This window comes from Macrotis lagotis, chromosome 2 (genome assembly GCF_037893015.1).
Source record: "Macrotis lagotis isolate mMagLag1 chromosome 2, bilby.v1.9.chrom.fasta, whole genome shotgun sequence".
NCBI lineage: Eukaryota > Metazoa > Chordata > Mammalia > Peramelemorphia > Peramelidae > Macrotis > Macrotis lagotis.
In genome coordinates, this window is record NC_133659.1 from 284242700 (window position 1) to 284256405 (window position 13706).

A 13706-nucleotide genomic window follows, 5' to 3' on the forward strand; every position below is an offset into this window, starting at 1 on the left:
AGGTTGAGCTAATATAATGAAAATGATAATTCTACCCAAATTAAATTGCTTATTCAGTACCATACTAATCAAACTACCAAAAAACTACTTTACTGAGCTAGAAAAAAATTCATCTGGAGCAAAAAAAAGGCCAAAAATTGCAAGAGAACTGGTGAAAATAATGTAAAGGTAGGTAGCTTAGCTTGATTAGATCTAAAACTATAATACAAAGCAGCAGGCATCAACACTGACTGGTGCTGGTTAATAAATAGAGTAATGGATCAGTGGATTAAGATAGGTTCACAAGAAACTACAATAAAAAAAGTACATCAATCTTCCATTTGACAAACCCAGACATCAGCTTCTGGGATAAGAAGTCACTATTTGACAAAAATTGTTGGGAAAAATGCACAATAGTATGACAAAAAACTGGGCATAGATCCACATCTCACACCCTATACAAAAATAAGGTCAAAATGGATACAGGATTTAGATGTAAAGGGCAAGACTATAGAAATATTAATAGACAAAAATATACTGTATCTGATCTATAGGTAGGGGATAAATTTATGACCAAACAAGAATTAGAGACAATACAAACTGCAAATTGAATGATTTCAGCTATATTAAATTAGAAAGTTTTTTGCACTAATAAAGCCAAAGCTGCCAAAATTAGAAGGATAGCAGAAAACTAGGAAATAATCTTAACAACTATGAGTTCTGATAAAGGTCTCATTTCTAAAATATATAGAGAATTGCATCAATTATATAAAATCACAATTTATTCCCCAATTTATAAATGGTCCAAGGATATGAACAGACAGTTTTCAAATAAGAAACTAAAGATTTATACATATGCATTTATACATATACATATATACACATGCTATTATATAAAAAATGCTACAAATCAGAGAAATGCAAATTGAAACAACAATGAGGCATCATCTCTTACTTATTAGACTAGCCAAGATGAGAAAAAGAGAAGATGACCAATGTTGGAGAGGTTTTGCTGTTGAAATTGTTGGTGGATCCAACCTTTCTGGAGAGTAATATGGAACTATTCCCAAAGAGCAGTAAAACTGATCACACCCTTTGACCCAGGAATTCCAATTCTAGATACATATCCAGAAGAATTATAAATAATTGGAAAAGCCCTACAGGTTGCAAAATATTCATAGCACCTCTTTTAGAGTGACAAATATTTGGAAGCTGATGGGATGCCCATCAACTGGGGAATGGCTAAACAAGCTATGGTACATGAATACTATGGAATACTATTATTCTATTAGAAACCATAAATGGTTGGTCTCTAGAGAAGCATGGTATGACTTATGGGATCTGATGCTGAGAGAAGGTAGTAGAACCAAGAGATCAATGTACACATCAACAAAATTATGAGATGAAAAACCTTGAAAGAAGTAATTCCTCTCCTCAGTCCAGAGAGCTAGGATATTGGTCCATGGATTATATTATCCTTATCCAGAGAAAGAAAAACAAACAAACAAACAAAAAAACAAAACATGCACAAATAAAAAAATCCACCATTCTGAATCTGATAAACACTTTATACAAATTATCTCATATCTCTTTCCCTTAATCCTAGTTCCTCATGACAAAAATAACTAATTTGTAACATGTTTAACAAAATATATATGTAAAATGCTAACCTGCCTATTCACTGCTGAGGGGAGGGGGTGAAAATAAAGGGTGAAGGAAAATTTTGTAAATTGGAAATATGCATGTGAATATGAATGAAAGTAAATAAATAAATAATTTAAAAAAATTATTGGATATCAGACCTTTAAAGAAAAATCTGCTGTAATCTGTTCCCCTCCCCAAGTCATATAGTCCCTTTTTAATTTTGATCATATTGATTTTTCTTTTGGAGGGGGACACTTTGTGAGGCAATCTCCTCAGAAAATGAGATCATTTTCATCTCTGTTGGAAGATCATCAGTCTTGTTTATGGGGAAAGGAGATATAGCATTGATTTAATTCACCAAATCATCTCTTTCAGGAATTTCTATGTCTATTAAACAAAGTAAGTAATAGTAATCTTGGATATATCCATATCACCGATTTCAATCTTTGATAACACATATTGACCTGGTGCCATAATCGCTAGCATTCTTCTTATCTATAGCTTCTCAAATAACACACAAGAAGTAAATGATTTCTTTGGGTATGGCATTCATTATAGAAATGTTTCATTAATGTTCTGGTTTATGTCTGTAGTATTTTTCAAGTTAGGATGCATCTTAATCTCCTTTGCAAGTTATTATACATTATTGCATTATCTCCTGTGATTTTTAGATGATATAAATGGCCTCATATTTAGGAAATTTCTTTAGATTTGAAAATCTTTCTCCTGATCACTTGCAGAATTTGTTGCTTTTGAAATTGCTTAATAACTACATTTGTGCCATCACTATATTTTACTTTTTTTGGCAACTAATCTCTGAATTCTTTCTTCTGGGACTTTATTTCTTATGTTCAAAAAAATCTGCACAGCATTCAAATATAATTTCCTATATTTTACGTTCAAATTTTGTTTTGTTTTTTGATTTGTCATCTTCAGGGAGATCTTAAACCTGTTTTTGTCTCTATATATCCTGTTTTCATTATCAATTTGTTTTGTTTATAATGAAATTATGTTTTCTTTTAAAATTATTGCAACTTTATATCCTAATCAGATATCACCTTTTTGTTTGTTCATTTTTTTCATTGCTACTGTGGATACAAATATTTTTAATTTGGTCAATTATGGATATTGTTAATTATACATGAAGCTTTCTCAATTATTATTTCTCATTTCTTGGGGTGGAGGCAAGATGGCTGCATGCAACTTGGAAGTTACCAGAATTTTCCCAAAACAACTTTAAATGAAACCTCTATACAGATCCTAAAGTGATGGAACCTACAAAAAGAAAACAGTGAAACAAATTCCCAAATTCTCAACTGAAGATAATGTGGAGGAATATGGTTAAAGGTTTGTCTCACAAGGGTAGAAGGAGAGCACAGGTCAGCATAGAGAGGAGAATTGGCAAGCTCAGGTCTATGTGCAGCAAGCCAGGGATGTAGTAGGTCAATAGTGAATATTCCAACTCTAGCTCAGAAGACAAAGCTCTGGTGCCAGGAGTGTTCCAACAAGAGATGGGAGTGGGTTGGGCTACCCTAATGTAAGAAAAATACTGTTAGCACCTGAAATTCCATAGCCAATATTATAGTCAAGCCATAAACCAAGGATCGGAACCCCAACCCCTGTAGAAATATGTGAGGATTGTGTCCTCTTTGCTCCAGGAGTAGAGCTCAATTATCAAAATGAACAACAAAAAAGTGCAAATCATAAAACTATTCTGACAGGGAAAATGAAAACTCCATAAAAGGAAAGCACTGACAAAATATCTAGCTCTAAAGTCTCGAAGGGTTTTAGAATTGGTATCAAAAACAAAAAGAATTCTTATAAAAACTCAGAAAGACTTATAAAAACCGAAAAAGACTATTCGCCACTAAGGGGAGGGGAGTGGGAAGGGAGGATGGAAGGAAATTTTGTAACTTAAAAATATACTTGTACATATGGATAGAAGGACTTATCTGCTTCAACGCTAAAGGATTAGAAGACAAGGAATATGATATTCCAGAGGACAAAGGAGTTTGAATTGCCTCCTAGATTCAACTATCCTGCAAAATTCAGCATATTCTCTCAGAGGAGAAGACAAATTTTCAATGAAATAGAGGATTTTTAACCTTACCCAATAAAAGGACCAGAACAGAACAAAAAGTTCAATCTTCAAAAACAAACTCAAGAGATACAAAAAATTGGGGAAACAAATTAGTCATTAAGCATAATGGGAAAAAAAATGTTAGCAAGGCTAAATGGGAAAACAGTACCTGTAACTCTTGAGAATTGTATTTTTCTTAGGATAGTTGAAAGGAACATAATTAGACTCAGTTGATCATGATGTGATGATTTACTTTAGCTCATGTATTTCTATTTGAAAACTGAAGGGGAGGATACATGAACAGAGAATGTGGCTACAAATTAACCAAGATTTGATAGTATTTTTTTTCACTAAATTGTATTTCTATTGGGATAACTGCAGATATGGTACAGAGGTAGAGATTGTAGGTATAAATAAAGCGATTATGATGTGATGGGATCAGAGTACCACTCGATTTTATGGTTCTTGAGAAATTAAAAGAGGATATTTTGAAGGAGGCGTGGGTACAAGACAGATAGAAAGCAGTTAAGACATGAACAAAAGGTTATACTAGAAGAAGATGGAGACAATAGATGATAATTGTCACCACATGATGAGGCAAAAAAGGATCTATTATGGCAGAGGGAAAATAGGGAGACTGTCACTAAGTAAAACTTACTTTCAACAGATATAGCTCAAAAGGGGAATAATATACATTTCCATTTGGGTTCAGAAATTTATCCTACCCTACAAGCAGGTAGAATAGAACAGAAGAAAGAAAGTAGGTAGCAGTCAAAAGCAAAACAGGTGAGACAGGATAAGGGGAAAGGAGAAAGAAAAGAACAATAAGGGGAAAATGGGATGGATGGAAAGAAAAAGTTTTTCCTGAAATAAAACCAATGCAACCAAGATTAGAAAGAATGCTGGAACCAGGAAAATTTTCATAGCTAGTATTTATGAAAAAGTACTCATTTATAAAATATATAGAGAATGGAGTAGGATTTATACTATTACAAGTCATTCTCCAACTGACAAATGTTCAAAGGATAAGAACAAACAGTTTTCAGATGAAGAAATTAAAACTACCTATAGTCATATAAAAATGCTCCAAATCATTACTGATTAGAGAAATACAAGTTAAAACTACTTGTAGGCATCACTTTATAGCTCAGACCTACCAGATTGTTTAAAATAAAATAAAGAGGAAAATCAGTCACATTGGAGAGGATGTAGAAAAGCTGTTATATTAATGAATTGTGGGTCGAGTTTTGAACTGATCCTACTATTCTGGAGAGCAATTTGTAATTTTGTCTAATGGGCAATAAGATTATACATTCCCTTTGATCCAGCAATACAACTATTAGGTCTATATTCCAAAGGGATCATTAAAAAGGAGAAAAGACTCAGATGTGTAATATTATTTAAAGCAATTCTTTATCTAGTGGCAAAGAATTGAAAACTGAGGAAATGTCCATAGATTAGGGAATGACTAAACAAGTTTATGGTATATGAATACCTTGGAGTTCTATTTTTCTGTAAGAAATAATGAGTGATTTTTGACCCAGCAATTCCAATTCTAGGTCTATATCCAGAAAAATTAAAGAAAAAAGGAAATGTCCTACATGTTCCAAAACATTCATAGCAGCTCTTTTTTGTAGTGGCAAAGAATTGAAAATTGAGCAGATGCCCATCAGGTGCAGAATGGTTAAACAAGTATTGGCATGTAAATACTATGGAATACTATTGTTCTGCAAGAAACCATAAATGGTTGGACTCTTGAGAAGCATAGAATGACTTATAGGATCTGGTACTGAGCCAAGGGAGTAGAACCAGAGAACAATGGACACATCAATAACAACATTGTAAGATGAACAACCTTAATGAAAGCAGTTCCTCTCAGCAATTCAGAGAGCTAGGACAAGGGTTTAGAACAGCTATGGACTATATTACCCCCATCCTGAGGAACAAAAACAAAACAAAACAAAATACATACAAGAAAAATACAACCCTTCAGAATCTGATGAACACATAAAAATTATCTCTTAGGTATTTTCCTTTAAACCTAATTCCTTATACCAAAAATGACTAAATTGCAAATCTGCTTATCAAAGTATGTATATATAATGCTTACCTGACTGTTGCTGAGGGGAGGGGAGTAGGAAGGGAAATTTTGTAACTTAAAAATATACATGTGCATATAGATGAAAATAAATAAATATTTTTTTATAAAAGAAAAAAAATAATGAATGGAAAGACAATAGAAAAGCCTGGAAAGACCTGCAAGACCTGATGCTGGTTGAAGTGAGTAGAAACAGGAGAAAATTGTACAAATTAACATCAACACTGTAAGATGATGAACTAAGACGAAGTCAGCTCCTCTCAACACTTAAGTGATCAAGGACAATCCTGAGACACTTGGAAAATGTCATCCATAACCAGAGAAAAACAATGGAATCTGAACGTAGACCAAAGCATACTATATTCACTTTCAAAAACTGCTTTTACATTGTTTCTTTCTCTCATGTTCTTTATTCCCCTTAATTCTAATTCTTCTTATACAACATCCTAATATGGAAATATGTTAAACACAATTGTAGATGGATAACCTATATACATCAAATTTCTCACTACTATGGGGAGGAGGGAAGGAAAGGAGGGTGGCAGAAAAATGTGGAAGTCAAAACTTTGCATGAATGTTGAAAACTATCTTTGCATGCAGTTGGATTTTTCTTTTTAAAAAAAAGAAGGAAAAATATTCAAATTAAACTCAATTATGATTTCTCTTCTAAACTACTCAGAAACATCCTATTTTCATTTGTGGATTTCCTGGAAAATGACAGTTCCGTCCTTCCCATCAGGAATTATCTCATTTTCTTTCATATGAAAATATTAATTCATAGATCTGTATAGACTTGTTTTCTATGCTCTAGAGACAATATTGCCTTCCCTTGCTAATATTTATTTCTTTTTTATTTTTTTTCCTTAATTTAATTGAATTTCTCCCTCCTAAGATCTTTGGTAATTGTAGTCCTATATTTTATTTTCCCTTGTTGTTTACTTTGTGATTCTTTCCCTTTTTTGGTGGTTGCCTTGAAAGCTAGCCACTAAAATTTACAGTTATTTTATTTCTTTGCTCTCAGTTTCGGTCCTCAGTTTCTTCTTGGGGGTGGGGAGAACTGGCCCAAATTTCTTCTGAGGTGGGTAAATTGGCTCTAGTTAGATTCTGGGAGGACAAGTACTGATCTCAGTTGGATTTTAGGCTTCTTGGAGTGCAATATATCAACATATGTATCCTATCCCAATTACATGTTTCTCAGTTCTCCCATGTATTACTGCAAAATAGAAGATTACCATAATATTAGGCCAGGTAAGACTTTTACTTTTCTCCAGAACCGGGAGAATAAAGGATTGAATAGATTTCTGTCTTAAGACCATCCTGAGACTTTTACTTATATCCTTATGCAATCGTTTCTTATGTAGAATGTAGAACATAATTAGGGATTAATGTCTATTGTTAGATAAATCAGTTTTTACATTAATTTTTTGCGTCCAAAACTTTTGAGAAAATGCATATTATCACAATTTTAGAGATATTTGAGAAGTCACAAGAATTAAAGAAAATACTTAGTCCCGTATCTTTGTTTACAAAGATTTTATTTATTTTTTCAAAGTTTTATCATATTTATTTTTCTCCAAAGTTCTGGAACACTTTATTCATCTTGCTTATATTTGTGTCTGTTTGACAATGGCATATTTAATTACCATGCATTTTGAATGAGAGATAAATACAAATACATATATATATTTATAATATTAACAGCTTAATTCTTTTTAAATTTATTTTTATTAAAGTTATTATTTGAATTTTCCAATTTTTCTCCCAATCTTACTTGCCTCCCCCCACCCCCCCACACAAAGCAATCTGTCAGGCTTTACTATGTTTCCATGTTGTACCTTGATCCAAATTGTATGTGGTGAGAGAAAAATCATATCCTTAAAGAAGAGACAAAGAGTCTAAGTGGTAACAAGATCAGACAATAATATATCTGGTTTTTTCCCTAAATTAAAGGGAATAGTCCTTGAACTTTGTTCAAACTCTACATCACCTTATCTGGACACCCCAAAATTGTTCCCGCTTGTTGCACTGATGGAATGAGTGAGTCTTTCAAGGTTGATCATCACTCCCATGTTGCTGTAAGGGTGTACAGTGTTTTTCTGGTTCTGCTCATCTCACTCAGCATCAATTCATGAAAATCCCTCCAGGCTTCCCTGAAATCCTGTCCCTCCTGGTTTCTAATAGAACAATAGTGTTCCATGACATACATATACCACAGTTTCCTAAGCCATTCCCCAATTGAAGGACATTTACTAGATTTCCAATTCTTTTCCACCACAAACAGGTCAGCTATAAATATTTTTATACAAGTGATGTTTTTACCCTTTTTCATCATCTCTTCAGGATATAGACCCGGTATTGTTATTGCTGGGTCAAAGGGTATGCACATTTTTGTTGCCCTTTGGGCATAGTTCCAAATAGCTCTCCAGAAAGGTTGGATGAGTTCACAGCTCCACCAACAGTGTAATAGTGTCATAGATTTCCCACATCCCTTCCAACAATGATCATTATCCTTCCTGGTCATACTGGCCAATCTGAGAGGTGTGAAGTGGTATCTCAGAGAAGCTTTAATTTTCATTTCTCTAATAATTAATGATTTAGAGCATTTTTTCATATGGCTATGGATTGCTTTGATCTCCTCATCTGTAAATTGCCTTTACATATCCTTTGACCATTTATCAATTGGAAAATGGCTTTTTGGTTTAAAAATATGACTCAGTATTCTGTATATTTTAGAAATGAGTCCTTTGTCAGAATCATTACTTGTAAAGATTGTTTCCCAATTTACTACATATCTTTTGATCTTGTTTACGGTGGTTTTATCTGTGCAAAAGCTTTTTAATTTAATGTAATCAAAATCATGTAATTGGTTTTTGGTGATGTTCTCCAACTCTTCCTTAGTTATAAACTGCTCCCCTTTCCATAGATCTGACAGTTAAACTAGTCCTTGATCTGCTCATTTGCTTATAGTATTGTTTTTTATGTCTAAGTCCTATAAACATTTGGATCTTATCTTGGTAAAGGGTGTGAGGTGTTGGTCTAATCTAAGTTTCTTCCATACTAACTTCCAATTATTCCATCAGTTTTTATCAAGGAGGGAGTTTTTATCTGAATAGCCAGACTCTTTGGGTTTATCAAACAGCAGATCACTAAAATCATTTCTTGCTTTTACACCTAGCATTTTCCACTGGTCCACCACTCTATTTCTTAGCCAATACCAAACAGTTTTGATGACTGATGCTTTATAATATAATTTTAGATCAGTTAAGGAAAAGGCACCTTCTTTTGCATTTTTTTCATTAAGCTCCTGGAAATTCTTGACTTTTTATTTCTCCATTTGAATTTACTTACAATGTTTTCTAACTCATTAAAGTAATTTTTTGGAATTTTGATTGGTAGGGCACTATACAGGTAGTTTAGTTTTGGTAGAATTGTTATTTTTATTATATTAGCTCTACCTATCCATGGACAGTTGATATTTGCCCAGTTATTTAAATCTGATTTAATTTGTGGGAGAAGTGTTTTACAATTGTTTTCAAAAAGATTCTGAGTCTGTTTTGGCAAATACACTCCCAAGTATTTTATATTGTCTGAGGTTACTTTGAATGGGGTTTCTCTTTCTAGCTCTTCCTGTTGTGTCTTGTTAGACACTTATAGAAAAGTTGAGGATTTATGAGGATTTCTTTTATAACCTGCAACTCTGCTAAAATTGCTAATTGTTTCCAGTAGTTTTTTGGATGATTTCTTGGGAATCTCTAGGTAGACAATCATGTCATCTGCAAAGAGTGAGAGTTTTGTCTCTTCCTTCCCAATTCTAATTCCTTCAATTTCTTTTTCCTCTCTAATTACTGAAGCTAACATTTCTAATACAATATTGAATAGTAGTGATGATAATGGGCACCCTTCTTTCATCCCTGATCTTATTGGGAATGCTTCTAGCCTCTCCCCATTGAATATAATGCTTGTTGATGGTTTCAAATAGATAATTATTCTATGCTAATTATTATAATTCCATTTATTCCTACACTCTCTAGTGTTTTTAGTAGGAATGGATGCTGTATTTCGCCAAAAGCTTTTTTCAGCATCTATTGATATGATCATATAATTTCTGATAGGTTTGTTGTTGATATAATTAAGTATACCAACAGTTTTCCCAATATTGAACCAACCCTATATTCCTGGAATAAATCCTAAATGATCATAATGTATTATCCTAGTGATAACTTGTAATTGTTTTGCTAAGATTTTATTTAAGATTGTTGCATCTATATTCATCAGGAAAATAGGTCTATAATTTTCTATCTCTGTTTTAACTCTTCCTGGTTTAGGTAACAGCACCATATTGCTTTCATACAAAGAATTAGGCAGAGTTCCATCTTTCCCTATTTTTACAAAGAGTTTACATAGAATTGGAACCATTTGTTCCTTAAATGTTTGGTAGAATTTGCCTGTGAATCCATCATGTCCTGGAGATTTTTTCTTAGGAAGTTCAATGATGGCTTTTGGAATTTCTTTTTCTGAGATAGGGTTGTTTAGGTATTTAATCTCTTCTACCTTTAACCTGGGCAATTTATATTTTTGTAAATCTTCATCCATTTCATTTAGATTATCAAATTTTTTGGCATAGAGTTGGACAAAATAGTTTTGAATTATTACTTTAATTTCCTCCTCATTGGTGGTGAGTTCACCTTTTTCATTTATGATACTAGCAATTTGGTTTTCTTCTTTCTTTTTTTTTAATCAAATTGACTGACCAGAGGCTTATCAATTTTATTGTTTTTTTCATAATACCAACTTTTGGTTTTATTTATTAATTCAATAGTTTTTTTGGCTTTTGATTTTATTAATTTCTCCTTTAGTTTTTGGAATTTCTAATTTGGCATTTATTTGGGGATTTGGATTTGTTCTTTCTCTAATTTTTTTAGTTCCATATTTAGTTTATTGATTTCCTCTTTCTACAATTTATTCATGTAAGCATTTAAAGCTATAATATATCCCCTGAGAGCCACTTTCAGTGAATCCCATAGGTTTTGGTATGTTGTTTCATTATTATCATTATCTAGGATAAAATTGTTAATTCTTTCTATAATTTGGTTTTTGGTTCACTCATTTTTTAAAATGAGGTTATTCAGTTTCCAACTTGTTCTGGGTCTATATCTCCTTGGTCCAATATTGCATGACTTTTATTGCATTTTGATCTGAGAAAGATGTGTTCACTATTTCTGCCTTTCTGCAGTTGATCATTAGGTTTTTATGTCCTAGTACATGGTCAATTTTTGTATAAGTTCCATGTACTGCAGAGAAAAAGGGATATTCCTTTCTATCCCCATTCAGTTTCCTCCATAAGTCTGCCATATCTAATTTTTCTAACAAACTATTTACCTCCTTAACTTATTTCTTCTTTATTTTATGATTCAATTTATTTAGATCTGATAGTGGGAGGTTGAGGTCTCCCACTAGTAGAGTTTTGATTTCTATGTTTCCCTGTAGTTCTTTCAGCTTCTTCTCTAAGAATTTGGATGCTGTCCCATTGGGTGCATATATATTCAATTTTGAAATAGCTTTATTGCCTATGGTACCTTTTAGGAGGATAAAGTTTCCTTCCTTATCTCTTTTAATGCTATCTATTTTTGCTGCTGCTTTGTCTGAGATAAGGATTGCTACCCCTGCTTTTTTTAGTTCAGCTGAAGCAAAATATATTTTGCTCCAACCTTTTACCTTTACTCTATGTGTATCTCTCTGCTTCAAATGAGTTTCTTTTAAGCAGCATGTTGTTGTATTCTGGTTTTTAATCCATTCTGCTATTCGCTTACATTTTTTTAGGTTTTTTCAAGGCAAATGGGGTTAAGTGGCTTGCCCAAGGCCACAAAGCTAGGTAATTATTAAGTGTCTGAGACCAGATTTGAACCCAAGTACTCCTGACTCCAAGGCCAGTGCTTTATCCACTATGCCACCTAGCTGCCCCATCGCTTACATTTTAAGGGAGGGTTCATCCCATTCACATTCAAGGTTAGGATTACTAATTCTTTATTGCCCTCCATACTTTCTTCACTCTGTATTTTCCCCCTTCCCCCTCCCTTTATTCGTAGTCCCCAGTATTTTGTTTCTGAATACCACCCCCTTCAGTGTGTTTGCCCTCCTATATCACCTCCTCCCCTTTCTTTCCCCTTTCCCTTTTTCCTCTTGCCCTTCCCTTCCTTTTGTTAGTTCCCCCTTTTGCCCCACTCCCTCTCTCTTTCTCCATCCCCCCTCCCCTTTTCCCCTTTTAATCCTTGGAAGGTTAGATGTTTTTTAAGTTAACTAATTATGTGTAATTTGACTTTAAACCAAGTATGTTGAGAAGATTCAGGTGTTTCTCATCTCCTCCCTTCTTCCCTTCTATTACCTCTCAGTGTAATGCGATTTATCCCATTCAATCCCCTCCCTCCCTCCTCCCATCTCCTTGCTGTCCCCCTTTTTAAGGAGGTAGTGTTTTTTTAGAACATTCTATCTGAGTCATTGAAAATTCTGAGTATCTGTCACTTCTAGCTATGTACATGCTGTCTAATAGAGTTAAAATTCTTGCTAGTTATTAGAGTCTTTTTCCCAAGTGGGCTTAAAGCCAGTTACATCCCATTGGATAGCAGTCTCATGGATAGATCATGAATGTCCATCACTTCGGGCTAGGTATATTCTCTCTGCTAGAGTAACATTTCTCAAGATTTATGAGAATCTTTTTTCCCCATGATAGAATATAGCTAGTTTCAAATTATTGGATAGCAAATTTTTTAACTGCTCCCCCTTTTTTTAAACCTCTTCATGTGTCTCTTGACCCTCCTGTTTGATGACCAAATTTTCTATTTGGCTCTGGTCTTTTCATCAGAAATTTTTGGAATTCTTCCATTTTGTTAAATGTCTACCTTTTTCCCTGGAAGAGAAGGCTTAGCTTTGCAGGATAGTGGATTCTTGGCTGCATTCCAAGCTCCCTTGCTCTTTGAAATATCTAGTTCCAGGCCCTTTGATCCCTTAATGTTGATGCAGTCTGGTCCTGTGTAATCCTTAATGTGGCTCCTTGATATTTAAATTGTTTCTTTCTAGCTGCTTGCAGGATTTTCTCTTTTATTTGATCTTTCTGGAATTTGGCCACACCATTTCTTGGTGTTTTCATTTTAGGATCTTTTTCTGGAAGGGAACGACGTATTTTTTCAGTATCTACTTTGCCCTCTGGTTCCATGATATCAGGGCAGTTTTCCATCACTAAATTCTGTAATATTAAATCCAGGGTTTTTTTCCTCTTCAATGTTCTCAGGAAGTCCAATAATTTTCAGGTTGCCCCTCGTTGACCTATGCTCAAGGTCAGTGGTTTTGTTGATGAGGTATTTTACCTTTTCTTCTATTATTTTCTATTTTTTGGTTTTGTTTAACTAGCTCTTGCTGTCTCATAGAGTCATTAGTTTCTGCAGACTGCATTCTTTTTTTTAGAGAGGAGCTTTCTTCATTAACTTCATTCAACTCCTTTTCCAATTTTTCCATTCTACTTTTGAAAAAGAATTCCATTTGCCCAATTGGGGATCTGAGTGATTTATTCTCATTTTGTATTTGTCCAATTGTATTTTTTAAGGATTTGCTTTCTTCTTGCAAGGTATTCATTGTCTCTCCCAAATTTTCCAGTTGATTCTAAAATTCCTTCCTTATTTCTTCAAGGAAGTCTTTCTGTGTTGAAGATCAGGTCGTATTCTCCTCAGAGGTTCTAGGTCTCTCTGAGTTAGGGTCATTCCCTTCCAAGAATTTTGCTATGGATCCACCTCTCTGCTGACCCTTCTTCATTTTGCTAAGACCTTGAATTGGGGAGGGGCTGGTTCACAGGGGCTTGGTATCACGAGAATCTTTACTCACTGAGTGTTATTTCTTTGGCTTGCCAGTAGGGGG